Source organism: Salvia splendens, chromosome 17 (genome assembly GCF_004379255.2).
Source record: "Salvia splendens isolate huo1 chromosome 17, SspV2, whole genome shotgun sequence".
NCBI classification, from domain to species: domain Eukaryota; kingdom Viridiplantae; phylum Streptophyta; class Magnoliopsida; order Lamiales; family Lamiaceae; genus Salvia; species Salvia splendens.
The window spans coordinates 10,135,638-10,151,586 of NC_056048.1; the positions used below are offsets into that span (position 1 = coordinate 10,135,638).

Sequence of the window (15,949 nt, forward strand, 5' to 3'; positions counted from 1 at the left end):
TGGCACATTGCTTCTCCCTTGACTAGTTTCCTCTTGTTGCCATCTATATTAGTTAGTTACCCTGAATTGCTTATAAACTCTAAAAATTTTGTTGATATGATCTTCTATCACAGTGTTGTTGAGCAAATTGCAATTGTTTGTTTTTCCTATTCTTTTCAAATCCATTTGTAACCAACCATCTCAGGTCTGGGGATACTTGAAACTTTTCTACTTCACTGTTCATTTTGATTACATTATTGGCAACCTATTGTTGACATCTACATTCTATTCATCATACCCTCACTTTTGTAATTTATTCCATCTGGCAAGCTCTTCCCATAATAAAATTTTCAAGCTCTATGGGTATAGCTCAAGCCCTTTGAAGTTGTATCTTTTCTTTTCTGGGAGTGAGCAAATGAGCCCAATTGAGCCTAGTCTTTGCACTTCATGAAAACTTTTGTTGCAAGCTATCGGTGAGAGTTTGTAATGAACCAAATTGCTCACGTGATCGAACTAATTAAGTCGTTTGTTTCCATGGTGACCTTGGAGCCTCCCAAAGTAAGAACGATTCGAATATTTCTCTTGGAATCCCAAATTCAGTTCCTATCAAAGTTAAAATGGTTAGATCAACTCTATATTTCCTCGCATGAGACCCTCATGGGAGACAAGACATTGACCACTGCAGAAACGCCAAAAATAAATAAATAAATAAATAAAATAAATCCTACGCCGACGAACGTCGAATCTAATTGAAATTTAACATCGGAGAGAAGATCTGTTCGAAAGTATCCTCTTCCAAACGAATAACCAGATTTGGACTCAAGGGAAAGCTGAAACCACGATTTATTGGACCCTGTGAAATTCTGGAGGATGTGGGCCCAGTAACATATCGCTTTGCTTTACCACCGAACTTTGGAAACATACACAACGTATTCCACGTCTCCCAACTTCGAAGGTACGTGTTCGACCCAAAACATGTGATTCGTCATGAAGAAATCACTCTAGAACCTAACCTGAGTTACGAAGAAAAGTCGATAGAAATACTAGATCGAAAGGTGCAGCAGCTTCGGAACAAGTTGATTACTACAATGAAAGTTTTGTGGAAAAACCACGGACAGGAAAAAGCAACATGGGAGCTAGAAAAGAAATTGAAGGAGAAATATCCCGAGATTTTTGTCTAAATACTTCCTAAATTTCGGGACGAAATTCTTTTAAGGAGGGTAGAATGTAACAACCCGAACTTTCGTACCTTATTATTATTAATATTAGCCAAAAGATAAATAATAAGTGATCGTTGTTGTATTCGAAATCTGCCATTTTCATGTATAATAATTGATCTTGGAATTATAAACAATCGTTGCTTCGTTCTCGAACGAATATTTCAAGGAAAAAAAAAACACCAAATAAATATTTATAATGTCCGGCATATCTTCGAAGTCCGCTAAATTACTACTATACAAATTTATCAAATCCTTATCTATTACAATTAGAGAAAAGTTCACGCAGCCCGTTCAACGGTCGTGCTTGCACTCCAAGAAAGTCCGGTACATCATCAGGGAAAACTACGGATGTTATTTGTTTTCCTACACCAAATTAATTAAACACTCAAATAATTACTAAAATAATTAAATAAAATTTAAATAAAAAAAAAGAGAAAGAGATATGGACATATCCGATAGAATCAAGTAATATCAGCTACATTAATTACTGCATTAATTGGATGGCAGAAGAAATCCTATCAAAACATATCAATCCTCTGACAGAATAATTTTTTTTTCTTGGAGGATAAGTTTCATTTTCACACCCCACATCGTCAATTTAACCTCCCAAAAATAAAGAAACTTCCACATAGAAATCGGAGGTGAAGGGCGGCTAATAATTGTATAGTCGAGCATTACAATCCTATAACACTTTATTCTTCAGGTAAATCCCAAACCCTTCTGTTCTTTCTCATATATATACATATATGTATTATATAGTTGGAAGTAGAATCTGCCAAAACAAATTTAAAACAACATATTTCACCATTGAGTGTTCGGAATAAGGCATATAGTCACAATTCACCAAATAAAGTAACTAGAATCAAAGTAAAATCTTAATAACTATAAAAAAATGAGCTTATCTCTTGAATACGAATCTGCCGGATTTCCGGCGATGGCTCTTCGGCAGCCCGGATACAGCCAAGGACAGCCCTCATCCCGATACGTCACTAATTTCACAACCTTCACCAATTAAAGTCCAAAACTTTTGGATCTAAGATTATAAATTCTTAGAAATTGAATTAAAATGAAAGAATAATAAATATCATTCCTTACCTCTCGGGGGTCGGCGAGGAAGCAGCGGCCTTCGCAACGTCGGCGAATGGGCAAGGCCCCCGGCGACGGCGGCTGACGCGAACCGGCGACGGCGGCGGCATGAGCGAATCCGAGGGAGAGATGAGAGGAGAAGGAGAGAGAGAGAGAGAGGAACCGAGAGAGAGAGAGAGAGAGAGAGAGAGAGAGGAGTACCGATCTGCTGCTGTCCGGAGACGGCCGGACTGCCGAGAGGGGGACGGCGAAGCCGCTGCCTCTGCATGCCGGCGGTGGAGAGAGAGAGAGAGAGAAAAAGAGAGATGAGGAGGAGGAAGGACCACCGTCGGAGGTGGCGGTGGCGCGACAGCGGCACCGGAGGGAGGCTCCGACGGCGGCGGCAGCAAGGTGTGGGGGGAGAGTGTTCATTCTTTTGTGAAATGGGGGAGAAAGATAAAGTGAGGGTATATTGAGTGTGTATTTTTTTTATTATGTTCCTGACTTAATTATTTGGGCTAGGCAAATATAAATTGGGCCCAACTGCTTCTAAATATTTGGGGCTGCAGTAAATAACTGAACGAAGGCCCGATTTCGAAATTTACTCTATTTTTGGGCTGAAAATAAAAGAGGGCAACGAGTTCTGGAATGTAGGAATAGTTGGTTCTTAATTATTTTATGCTCTTAAAATTTTAGTCCTTGTTTTTGTTTTAAGAAAAGTGGGATGGCTGTGTGTACGTGTGTTTATGATGGGAGTATAAATTTTGGGCTTTTATTTAAGTTGGTCCTTTTGTTTTTAAAAGATTTGGGACTCAATAATTAAATGTTTTGTTTGGGCTCTTTTTATTTTGTTGGGGCTTCTTAATTAAATTGGAGATATAAGGTGAGGAAATAATTAAGTTTTGAGGCTTTTAAATAAATCTTTGGGCCGATAATTAATCGTGACGAAATTATTTAATTAAATTCCGAAATAATTTTGAAGTATGAATAATTTACCCCAAGTTTCAAAATAAATATAATTGTGAGGGAAAATATTTCGATGATTAATTTATGCACTTAGATAATTTTGAGATTTTTTTTATTCAATATTATGATGGAAAATACGAGGAGCTAACGGAGGAATTATGGGCGTAAGCGGCCGCTAAGGAAATGGAAAGAAAGAGGGAGACGACGTTCTCAAGTCACAGAAATAATTAAGTTTAATAAAGAAGTGCTATTAATTAAATTTCCCAATTTAATTAATATGCAAGTTTCTAAAATTTTCTAACGGTGAACAAATGATAAAAGAAATAAAGTAGGGGCAGGTATTCCTATAAGTATGTGAATTTCTCGAGTCTTATTAGTACGTTGTTTGTTTTCAGAAGGCTATCTCCGTGAGTTAAGGGTGGAGTCAGGAAAATTCAAGTTAGAGAAACTAAACGATCAAGGTGAGCTTTCTTATACTAAAAATACAAATCGTATTTTTATGAAAACATGAACACATGTTTATGATTTTTTTTAAAGATGTTGTCTTGCCATAAATGTTTTGTGTATGATGCCTATCTGTTTGGCTAAGGCCAAATGAATTATGAATGATGATATAAGTCGAATTCGGGTCCCAGTGAGGGTGGTGTCCCCGCTCGGACTAGTGTACACAAGCTACCTCTGTCATGATGGGCAGAGCAGGTGACCGAGGAAGGTGGCCACCTTCCCGGCACAAGGATACCTCTGACATGTTGGGCAGAGAAGGTGACCGTGGAAGGTGGCCACCTTCCCGGCACATGTATGTAAGGTGACCGTGTGAGAACACCATCTCAACGGCACAATGTGATCAGATATGGCTAAGTGCAGGATAAAGGGACTGCAGTCCAATGTGATATGTTTAGTAAGCTCGGGTCTTTTCAACAACACCCCGAGTGTTACTGTGATGATGGCTTGACAATATTTTCAAATGTATATGTGTAATTTTCGGCAATGTGTTCACTGAGTACTTTTTGTACTCAGCCCTGCATATATTTCTAAATGTGCAGGTTGAGCAGCGAAGTGGTGGAGGAAGTGCTATTGAGACAAGACATTTAATTCAGTCAGATTTTGACTCTCGGAGGTTCATGTCTTCATACATGGAACCGCGTTCATTTGCTTCCGTTGTGCATCTTAAAAGACTCAAGTCTATTTTGTTCAAAACTCTGATTTTATTTCGAGCTATTCCCATTTGTTTGGACCTATGGTCGAGTTTTGATGTTTTTCCCCTTTCTTCCCCTTTCTTCCCCGCTTCTTTAACCCTCCCCTAGTCGCCATCAACCGTGTTTTCTATCCTTAGAAAATGCGGTCGTGACAGTGATCTTCTAGAAGCCTTCGCAGAAATCTCAATTCTGCCCTTCAGCTTTGCGATCTCCTACGTCAGGTCATTTTTCCTACATACTGCTCACTTTATCGCCAATTTTCTTCCGCCATGTAATTGTCTTTTTTTCTTCCTGGATCTGGCGAACCTTTTACACACCTGGCTTAAAAAATGCGTTAGACCCCGTAAATGCATGAATTCCACCCTTTAACTAATGCATGAAATTAGCCTTATCAAACTGGTCACATTTAAACCATACTTGTCCTCAAGTATAAAAACAAGAAAAAGAAATAAGACGAATTTCAATGCATGGTTAGCCTATGACTGATTCTACAGACACAAACAAGATACAAACTCCTAGACCTAGACATACTAACAGACTCACAAAAAGAGAATAAACACTTAAAGAAAAACACAAAAGCATGACCTAGTTTCAACTTTTAAGCAGCCGTCCCCACAAGCTTAAGGTTTATCCGATTCGTCTACAGTCTCCAAATCATCCCATTTCCTTCTTCTACCTAATCGGTCTGTCAGTTCGTCAAGATAGCCTATGACTTCCCAATTGTTGGATTCACTCGATCGTTCATTCCTCACTAGGGATGTTAGGATCGATTCACTCTTAAGTCAACGATACACCACTGATTCTTCAGGTTATGAGAGTTTCTCCTCCCTACAGTCCCCTTTTCCTTTTAATTCCTGGGTCAGGTTACTATTGCTTCCTGCCCTTAGATTTTTTTCTTCTATTCCCCTTTTATATATATTTATCCCTGTACTTCATCCAGCTTGTACCTCCAAATTTCCCTTTATATATTTTTCATTCCCCCTGGACTTCGTCCAGCTTATACCTCATTTCCCTGGACATCGTCCAGCTTATACCTCCAGAAACCCTCTATTATTTTTTCTTTCTTCGGACTCTTCTCCCTAAGCAATCTAGCGGTGGCCCCTTTTTATACAAGTTAGCTCTAAGTGTATAAGCTTATAACTCACATTTATAGTAGGGCTTCACAACTAGGTTATCTAAGGCATCATCTATCGTCCTTACTTCATTCAAACCGAATTCAGCTTATTAAGGAAAAAGGTCTCAAAGTTGACATGCATCCTATCTTCAATTGCTCTTACTAAGGGAATCCTGTTTTATTGTATTCACTAGCTCATGCGACACACAAAGACCTAGACCTAAAGACTCATATTCACATTAACAAAAACTCAACAAAAACTCTGCTAACTCCCCCCCTCCCACTTCACTCAAGCTTGTCCCCAAACTATCCCAGTGAAGGGGGGAAACAGGGAAGGAATAATAGACCTAAACAAACACAAAAAGCACAACACAAAACAACAAACAAGCACAAGTAAAACAAACTTCTCACACTTAGACCGAGCAACGGGCTAAGTGGGAGAAATTACTATAGAACAAAAGCTAAAACATGCTCAAAAGAAGCACAAACTTCTCACACCTAGACCAAAGATTGGGCTAAGTGGGAGAAGACACATATATACATCACAAAGCATGTTGTAGTAACAAACATAAAAGATAAACGCAAACGGCAAACATATAAACATAAAAAAACAGACAGAAAGTGAAAGAAAGAAAAAAACCGAAAAGTAGAAGTTACTTGGTCATGGGGGTTCTCAATTCAGGGTTTGGCCCCCGCTGGAGCCAAACTGAGGTGGAACATAGGGGCGGGTCACCTTCACTTTCTTCCTTACCGGCGACGCCGGCTTCTCCTCTTCCTTCTCACTCTGTCTCGACACATTCTTCTTCACAGACAAGGGTTTCGATGCAGATGGGGCTAACAGGGGCTTTGACGCTGGTGGGGGCTGCTGGATGGATGAGCTTCCCTGCCCTAGCTGCTTGGACACGCTGCTGGGTCCAGAGGGCAATTTCCTCTGGGGCTCGGGAAACTTCTCCTTCAGCCACTGGGTCATCATCAGCATCATCATCAATTTGACGGCTTCTGTCATACGCTCATTCTGCGCGGATGACCTCCCCACAAGCTCGGTAATACTACCCCTGAGGGTCTTTATCTCGTCCCTGACTCTGCCGAGTTCCTTCCTCATCTCGCCCATCTCCTTCCGGACTTCACTAAGCTCCTTCTGCATCTTGCCAATTTTCTTTTTCATCTCTTCATACTCTTCGCTGTGTACTACTTCGACACCATCCTGCTCCGGCTTCACTTGGGGTTTCATCCTGCCCACCTCATAGAAACACACATCCTTCCCGTGCATGTAGAATAGGCCCTTGTTGAAGAAATAATCAATACTGAAGTTCTCTGGGGGCTCGCACATGACAATCTCGGGCGCGGATTTGGCTATCTTCATTATCATGTTGCGCTGGAGGTAAGCTCCGAGAAGGTGGCACGTGTACATGTGGAGGGAGGGATTGGCAGCCATCTGGTGACAAGCATGAGCCAGCCAATAGTCCAAGTGTACCTTTACTTCTTTCGCCATGCACCATGTAAAATAGATGTCGGCCGTGGTCAACGCAGAATTGGATGTCCCCATCAGGTTGTAGCTTATAAACGTCTAGGCAAATCGCAGGATGCGGTTTTCAATATGGAATCCTTTTGAATAGCTGGTCTTGAATTGCCCCACTTTAGGATGGGTGACAAATTCCCAAGCGGACGGCGGCTTGAACCCTGGAGTGTACTTCGGAGCTCCTACAACGCGCTCGTTCCAAATGCCATCGTCATCCTCTGCGCGAGTGAAAAACCCCATCCGTAGGGACCAGTCTCTGATACTCATCTCGTGCTCCTCAGTAAACAGTCGGAAGGTGATCGAGTCCGCGTCAAGATCGGTGGTGGGTTTCAGTCGGAAAGTCGAGAAAAACTCCCGTGCCAATGCTGTTGGCACCTCCGCGTCACTATGTTTTAAAAGCCAATCAAACCCAATGGCACCGATGTATTGACGGAACTCCTCATCTGAGTCTATCTCCCGTAACTCATCACGATCGTACCGTTTCCCAGATTTTGCTAGCTTGCCAGAACCACACCGCTCTTTGTAGGTTGTTGTCCTCTTCGGATCTTCAAACTTTCCCATCGTTTCCAACAGCCCTTTTGTCAGCCAGACCTCCGCTGGCTCGATATTCAATTCTTCATCTTGTTCTTCCATCTCTTCTTCCTCTGACTCGGTAGCCGGAGTAGGGCCGACCTGTTCCTTGGCGAAAGGAACCTTGGTAGGGGCTGGGAGTGGAGATTTTTTTTTGGTAATTTTTTACTTTTTTGAAAAGCAATTAAACTATTTACACTTTCAATTGAGTAATCTCGAGATCCCCTGGTTCAGCGTATAGATTCAAAATGCATTCCCATTTACCTGACCCAGGAATTCGTCAAGTGCACTTACTCACTAGACCTATTAGGCGATAATAGAGAGTGCGCGTAGCGGCACTTCCTCCACTACACACAACTCAGAATTATCCCTAAAAACTTTCACTCGATGACCATTAACAAAGAAAGGAATAGAGTTTGAGGTACTTCACTGGATTTCCACAGCTCCATTCGCTCGAAGGCCAACAATTGTGTACAACCCAATTCACTTGGACTTCAGCTTACCAGGAATCAGCTTGAGCCTGGATTGAAAAACGAGCACCTTCTGACCCACTTGTAGTTCCTTTACCCGGAGGTTTTTGTCATGCCAAAGATTCGTCTTCTCCTTATACCACATCGCGGACTCATACGACTCAAGCCTCAACTCCTCCAGCTCCTGAAGCTGCAGTTTCCTCTCTTCCTCGCAAGATTGGGGTTTCATATTGATCTCCTTGACCGCCCAGTACGCTCTATACTCCACACCCATGGGCAAATGGCACAACTTGCCAAATACCAGCCTGTAGGACGACATTCCAATAGGTGTTTTGTATGCTGTCCTGTATGCCCACAATGCGTCGCCGAGCCTCTTGCTCCAATCCTTCCTTGATGGATTCATCGTCTTCTCCAATATTTCGTTGATCTCCCTGTTTGAGATCTCTGCCTGCCCATTAGACTAAGGGTGATACGGGGTAGAAAACCGGTGGTGGACTCCTTATTTCCTCATGAGAGCTTCTATGGTTCGGTTACTAAAATGCGTCCCTTGGTCAAATATAATAGCTCGGGGCACACGGTACCTGTTGAAGATGTTGGCTTTAAGAAACTTAGCCACCTCCTTGGCTTCACAAGACGTGGTAGCCTTGACTTCTATCTACTTTGAAACATAATCTACAGCCACAAGGATGTATGTATTCCCGTATGAAGATGGGAATGGGCCCATGAAATCCATCCCCCAGACGTCGAAGATTTCGCAGACGATTACTGGGACTTGTGGCATTTCTTCTCTCTTTGAAATTCCCCCAGTTTGCTGATAAAATTCAAAAGACTCCTTGTGTAATGTAGGCCAATAAAATCCACTGTCTAGGACTTTTCTCGCAGTCTTTCTTCGTTCAAAATGACCTCCACACGCCAATGCATCGCAATAATTAAGCACATCCCTCTGTTCCCACTCGGAGATATATCTCCTGATCACCTGGTCAGCTCCCATCCTCCACAAGTAAGGATCGTCCCAGAAATAATACTTTGCCTCGCTTTTAAGCTTCATCTTCTGGGCCCGGGAAATTTCTTGTGAACTGGGCACCTCTCCTGTGACCAAGTAATTTGCTAGGTCTGCGAACCATGGTTCAGCGTTCAGCTGACACTTTCCTTTCTCAGCATCTCCTGGACCTGTTATCGCCATTATTTCCTCCCAACTGATAGGTCTAGGAGATTTTCTTATGTAGTACAGATGCTTCTCTGGGAATGCGTCCGGTATAGCTTCCTCTGTTTCTCCCTGGAAAATCCGACTCAGATGGTCAGCCACTTTATTCTCTGTCCCCTTTTTGTCTCTCACTTCCCAGTCAAATTCTTGCAAGAGTAATACCCAACGGATTAACCTTGGCTTGGATTCTTTCTTCACCGGCAAGTACTTGATAGCCGCGTGGTCGGTAAAAACTATCACTCTCGACCCCAGTAAGTATGGACGAAATTTCTCAAATGAATACACGACCGCCAGCATTTCCTTTTCCGTGGTGTCATAATTTTTCTGGGCTTGGTTGAGTGTCTCCGAGGCATAAAAAATCACGTAACTTTTTCCATCGATCCTTTGACCTAGTACCGCTCCCACGGCGAAGTCGCTTGCATCACACATTATTTCAAACGGCAGACTCCAATCGGGTGCCCTGATGATAGGGGAAGACACTATTTTATCCTTCAATAATTTAAAAGCCTTGTTACATTCTTCGTCGAAGACGAAATCAACATCATTGTGCAACAAGTGGGTGAGAGGCTGAGCAATCTTCGCGAAGTCCTTTATGAATCTCCTATAAAAACCTGCATGCCCTAGGAATCCCCTGACTTCCTTCTGATTCGTAGGGTAAGGCAATTTCGAAATCACGTCGACCTTTGCTTGGTCCACCTGTATGCCCTTTTCCGAGACTACATGCCCTAGGATGATTCCCTCGGGTACCATGAAGTGACATTTTTTGAAGTTAAGGACCAAATTCTTCTCATGGCATCTTCTCAACACTACGTCCAGGCTAGCTAAACAAGAATCGAAAGAGTTCTCATATACGGTGAAGTCATCCATGAAAATCTCGATACAATCCTCTAGTAGATCTGAGAAGATACTCATCATGCAGCGTTGAAAAGTGTTTGGCGCATTGCACAGTCCAAACGGCATTCTTCTGTAAGCATACATGCCAAAGGGGCATGTGAACGTAGTCTTCTATTGGTCTTCGGGATCTACATAGATCTGGAAGTAACACTGTATCCGTCAAGGAAACAAAAATATTATTTTCCAGCCAGCCTTTCTTGCATCTGATCAATGAATGGTAATGGAAAATGATCTTGCCTGGTTGCTTCATTCAATTTCCTGTTGTCAATACACATCCTCCACCCAGTGACAAGTCGAGTGGGCACCAATTCACTCTTATCATTTTTAACTACCTGAATTCCTGACTTTTTGGGTACCATGTGAACCAGACTAACCCATTCACTATCTGGGGTGGAGTAGATAATACCCAGGGATAGCAACTTCAAAACTTCCTTCAGAACTTCCTCCCTCATGTTTGGATTTAGCTTACGTTGAGGATCTCTATAGGCCTTAGCTCCTTCTGCCAACCTGATGTGATGCATGCAAAGATCCGGACTGATCCCTACTAGGTTTGAGAGAGTCCATCCTATTGCCTTCTTGTTCCTTCTGATTACCTCCAGTAACTCCCCTTCCTGTTCCTCGGTCAAGTCGCTGTTGATGATTACTGGAAATGTCTTATTTTCTTCCAGATAGGCGTACTTGAGCCCTGGCGGAAGCGTTTTCAATTCCTTCTTGGGGGTACTTGCTTCCTGGGGCAAGGGATTTTCTCTTTCACATCAGTTGTCATTCCCTTTCCAGACCTGGAAGAATTTTCCATACTAGCCACATGGACTAATCCTCTTGACCTGGCTGACTCTGGATTCGCACAGAATTCTGAAATAGCTTCGGCTAGCTCTTCATCCGATAATTCCCTTGTGTGCATTGCTTCACACCATCTAGCTACCTCTTTGTCGATAGAGTGACTCAACTCTGAATTGTCAATCTACTCCTGCATCAATTCGGTCTCAAGATATTCCTGGACCAGTGGATTAATAACATCGATAGCATGCAAATTCTCAACATCTAATGGTTTCATCATTGCCTCATCTATGCTAAATGTATATTTTTCCCCATTATAATCCAGGCATATGGTCCCATCAAAAACATCGATAATGGTCTTAGCGGTTCGCAGGAAAGGTCTTCCTAAAAGTACGCCGCTAGACTCAGCAGATTCATTGTCACTCATTTTGATAACATGAAAATCGGCAGGATACAGAAAATCATGCACCTTGACGATAACATTTTCTAAAACTCCCTCACGACAAATGCACGACCTATCCGCCAATTGGATTACCACTTTTGTATCTACCATCCCTATTCCTACCAACTTTTTGTATATGGAAAGCGGTAAAACATTTATTGACGCCCCTAAATCACACATAGCATGCTCAATTCTGACATCACCGATAGAAATGGGTAAGGTGAACATACCTGGGTCAGCGCATTTCGAAGGCATCCTCCGTTTCTGAATCACCGCGGACACATTTTCCCCAATCAAAATCTTCCCACTGGGCCTTGTCTTTCCAGCTATAAACTCTTTGATGAACTTGCTGAATACCGGCAATTTCAAAGCCTGTAAGAACGGTAGGTTTATCTCCAATTTTCCAAAGATATCCATAAAATCGACCGGTTCATCCTTCTTTTTCTTAGACTCTCCTCGGTGCGGGAACGGTTTCAATTGTTTCTCTGCACTTGTAGAACCTCCAGCTAAAAGTTTGTCTGATTCCTCCCACACTACTTCATTTTCCACTTCCGGCTCTGGCTCTAGGAAAAATGGTTCAGCTATTTTTGGTAGCGGTCTCTCCAGATCACCTTCCCGAAGGTCATCTCCTCTCACGGAACTCCCTACCTTCGAATTTTCATATTCAGGAACCGAGTCTCTCCCTTCCTTACCTTCCGCGGGAGGTGTTTCTTCAATCCTCCTCATCACTGGACCTTCGTAACCTCGCCCAGATCTTAAAGTGATTTGACTGATATTAGCCCTATCCAGTGGCCTTACTGAGACAGGAATCTTTCCTTCGTTTCCTCGTATTTCGCTCATGGAAGTTGCAATCTGGGACAATTGCTTGGCCAGCATCTCCATCGTTGCCTTCTGCTCCAACTGAGCGTCCTGAAGCTTATGCACCACGTCATTGTTGGGAACTCACTAGATCATTAACCATATCATCTAGATTCCTTGGGGGCTTAGAATTTGATTGGCCCGCACTTGATCCTGAACCCAGATTTGGTCCACTTCCTTGATTCTGGCGAAAGTTTCCCTGACCTCCTGAACTATTGTTGTAATGATTTCCTGGCCCCAGGTTCCTCTGGTAATTGGTTTGGGGATTCTGATAATTTCCGGGATAGTTTCTTTGGTGCGGCGGTACATAAGGGTTCCCCTAGTGATTCTGATTCCTGTTCCCCCAATTAGAATGATCTCCCTGGTTCCGGTTGTTCCAGTTATTTTGCCCCTCCTGATTTCTTCCAGACCAGTTAGTCTGCCTCTCTGGTTGATGTGTAAACTGGGCGTTCTGTTGTGGAGGTGGTTGGGCAGGATCGCTATCAGACCATCTAAAATTTGGATGGTTTCTCCATGGTGCATCCCTCTGTTTCACGGGGTTCCAACTCCCATCCGGATTCCAACCCCCCACCACATTCACCTGGGCCTGGTAATCTCTTTCTTGAGGGCTGTAGTATTGTTGGGATGGAATATCTCCTGGGCCAGGAGATTTCTCTTTCTCTTGAGAGGCTGGCGGAATGGTCTTCTCGATTGCATTCAAAAGTGTTTTCTCGAGCCTATCTATCCTCACCTCGACTCTTTCGTCATCTTGCTCCCTCAGCACGTTCGCTGACCCTCTCCTCATAATATTCCTTGGGTTGTCGTACGCCTTCTTAGCCTCTATTAACTTTCCCAAAATTTCTCATGCTTCACTTCCCTTCTTCTTTGTAAAATTTCCCTCACTCGAGGAATTCATCAGATCCTTTGACTCGGGGTTTGCTCCGTCATAGAACAGATAATAAATCTATGCCTCAATCATCCTATGATTCGGGCAAGCATCTAGCAATCCTTCAAACCGCGACCAATATTGACTTAGAGACTCGTCATACTCCTGCTTACACTCCACGATTTCCTTCTTGAGGGCGTTCGTCTTGTTCGAAGGGAAAAAGTAATCTAGGAACTCCAACTTGAAATCTCTCCACGTACGGATGGAATCCTGAGGCAGTCTCAGCAGCCATGTATTAGCCTCTTCCTTCAAGGCGAACGGAATTGCACGTAGGCGGTGATCCTCTTCTGTTGTGTCGTTGGGCCTTTTTTGAATACTGCACAGCTTGCTAAACTCATTTAAAAACTCATATGGACACTCGTTCCTACGCCCAGAGAACGTCTGTAGAATGCCAAGCATATTTGTTTTAATATTGATGGCCCTCTGACGCGGATTCATAACTATAGTCTGGGCTGGCTCACCATCTAGATGGGCAGTGAGCGAACCGATCTCCGGATCTGGATCGACTACGTGTGCCATGTCTCTAATCCTCGCCTCCTCTATTTCTATTTCTGAAGACGACGTGGGATCTTCCCTTCCTGACGAATTCCAATCCTCGTCACTTTCTGAACCAAACGGAAATGGATCTCCCGTAGATAATCCCGATCTGGTGGTGACCGTAGATGCTGTGTCCCTAACCTGCCAAATAAACTGATCGTTCCTCCACCCAGATGAGTTACCCCAGTGTCCAAACCATGAGCCCCTGCTCATAAACTGAAAATAAAGAAAAAGGAAAAAAAATTAAAAATATGTACGCCAAAATCTTCTAAACAGACTCATAAATTACGCCATCCATCCACGCAACGGCGCCATTTGAAACTTGCCTAAGGAAACAGTGTGTGCTTTTGTGCTAGGTCAAGCTCTCAGATCCAGAGAATCCGCTATATCACAAGATCTAGGAACTCAGAGGATTCTGGAAGTCTCGGTCGTCGGACACACTAATTACGCGTTCAAAAACCCTCAACCCGCTATACTATGAATTAGTACAGGGAAGTAGGGATCGATCCCACGAAGATGGACGCGTAAGAATGCATTCAAAAGACTCTGGAAAGGTGAATGGCTGCTGCCACGCAAATTTGGGTTGAGGCAACTATCACTAGACCTAGGGATAAAATCTAACACTAGACCTAGGAAATTAAAACCATCATGCAGACACGGATTATCATTTAAACAGCAATAACTCAAACGAACTTCCTTGACCTAGTAAACGGCTACATAATTTAGCTAAACAGAAAGCAACGTGCAGTGGGGACCATCTTCCAGAAACTGCAAGTACGGAAATAAAGCTGCAGATAACAAACTAAGGATTTAACTAACAACGACGTACATCTCATTACCTGATTTAAATGCGAACATGAAGCAAACAGAGTAAATATTCAGATTCAAACAGAATGTAAAATTACGGATGTCGGAAACTTACGATTAGCCGGAAATAAAATAGATCTACATATACTAGACGAAGGGAAACAAAAACACGGAAACGAGACATCACTATGATCAACTCTGTTTCAGATCCACCTGCCGGATGCTTAATCCACTCCAGATCCAAGCAATCTGAACCCAACCACAAACAAAATCAACTCCATAAACTCCGATTTGACTAATCTGTTCCGATCACAACAACTAACCACTTCTCTACTCCGACTCTACAGATCAGCGCGAAAAGCATCCAGATCAGTAAACAACGACAAACTCAAAACAAATACCATCCATACTCGAAGTCAACAACATCAAAGCAGAAAATAGGAATTGCATAGATCACGATAGTTCGACGGAAAATAGAGTCGAGCTTCGAACAACGAAGCTCGGTGAATTTCACAGAAGCAAAATGAAATTAAAACAGTAAATTGTTTCTTCGCCCCACGTGAGGACGGTGTTACGCAACAACTAACGGAAAGTAAAACCCGAAACCCCTGCCTATTCCCCGGAATTCTCAAGTGTGTAGAAGTGTATATGTCTCTTCTTTTTATAGGTGCGGAGGTGATCTTCTAGAAGCCTTCGCAGAAATCTCAATTTTGCCCTTCAGCTTTACGATCTCCTCCGTCAGGTCATTTTTCCTTCATACTGCTCACTTTATCGCCAATTTCCTTCCGCCATGCAATTGTCTTCTTATCTTCCTGGACCTGGCGAAACCTTCTACACACCTGGCTTAAAAAATGCGTTAGACCCCGTAAATGCATGAATTCCACCATTTAATTAATGCATGAAATTAGTCTTATCATAGTGTATGATGGCGGAGATCTCCATGTACAATGTTATGAATATTGATCAAGAAATACAAAACAAATGCAATTAGGATTTACGTGGTAAAACCTACATCCACTGGGAAAAGAAATACTTCACTATGATGGCGTGATCATAAGGCTGCATACAATACACTCAAGAATAACATCCAATGTCACACATCTAATCTAATTCTGTATCTGTAGAACTAATCAAGCGAAGTGTAGGTGAATCAAGTATTCTTCTCGCCTTCTCGGTTGTTATGTTTGTTAATAATGTTGGACCACCTTTTAAATCAGATGTTGATCCACCCAACTCAACCATTCGGCTCCTTAGTCTAGCTCAAGAAGCCAGCTCGATTCCAAGTTGTGCTCTAACCAATATGACTTCACTCCTCAATCCTCATCCCGTCGAAGACCGGTTTATGATTATATTAACAAACACGTCAATGTTGATATATGTAACGTCTTACACGATGCCGTGATATC

The 15,949-nt window shown here is 42.7% G+C and overlaps 1 long non-coding RNA gene across 1 annotated transcript; it reads right to left on the bottom strand.

Moving 5' to 3' along the window:
* Positions 1 to 1,387: 1,387 nt before the first annotated feature.
* LOC121773947 lies at positions 1,388 to 2,419 on the bottom strand. Its single transcript, XR_006044887.1, has 2 exons — positions 2,295 to 2,419; positions 1,388 to 2,201 (listed from the first exon to the last, which is right to left on the bottom strand). It is a non-coding gene; the product is annotated as an uncharacterized LOC121773947 (long non-coding RNA).
* Between the last annotated feature and the right edge of the window lie 13,530 nt (positions 2,420 to 15,949).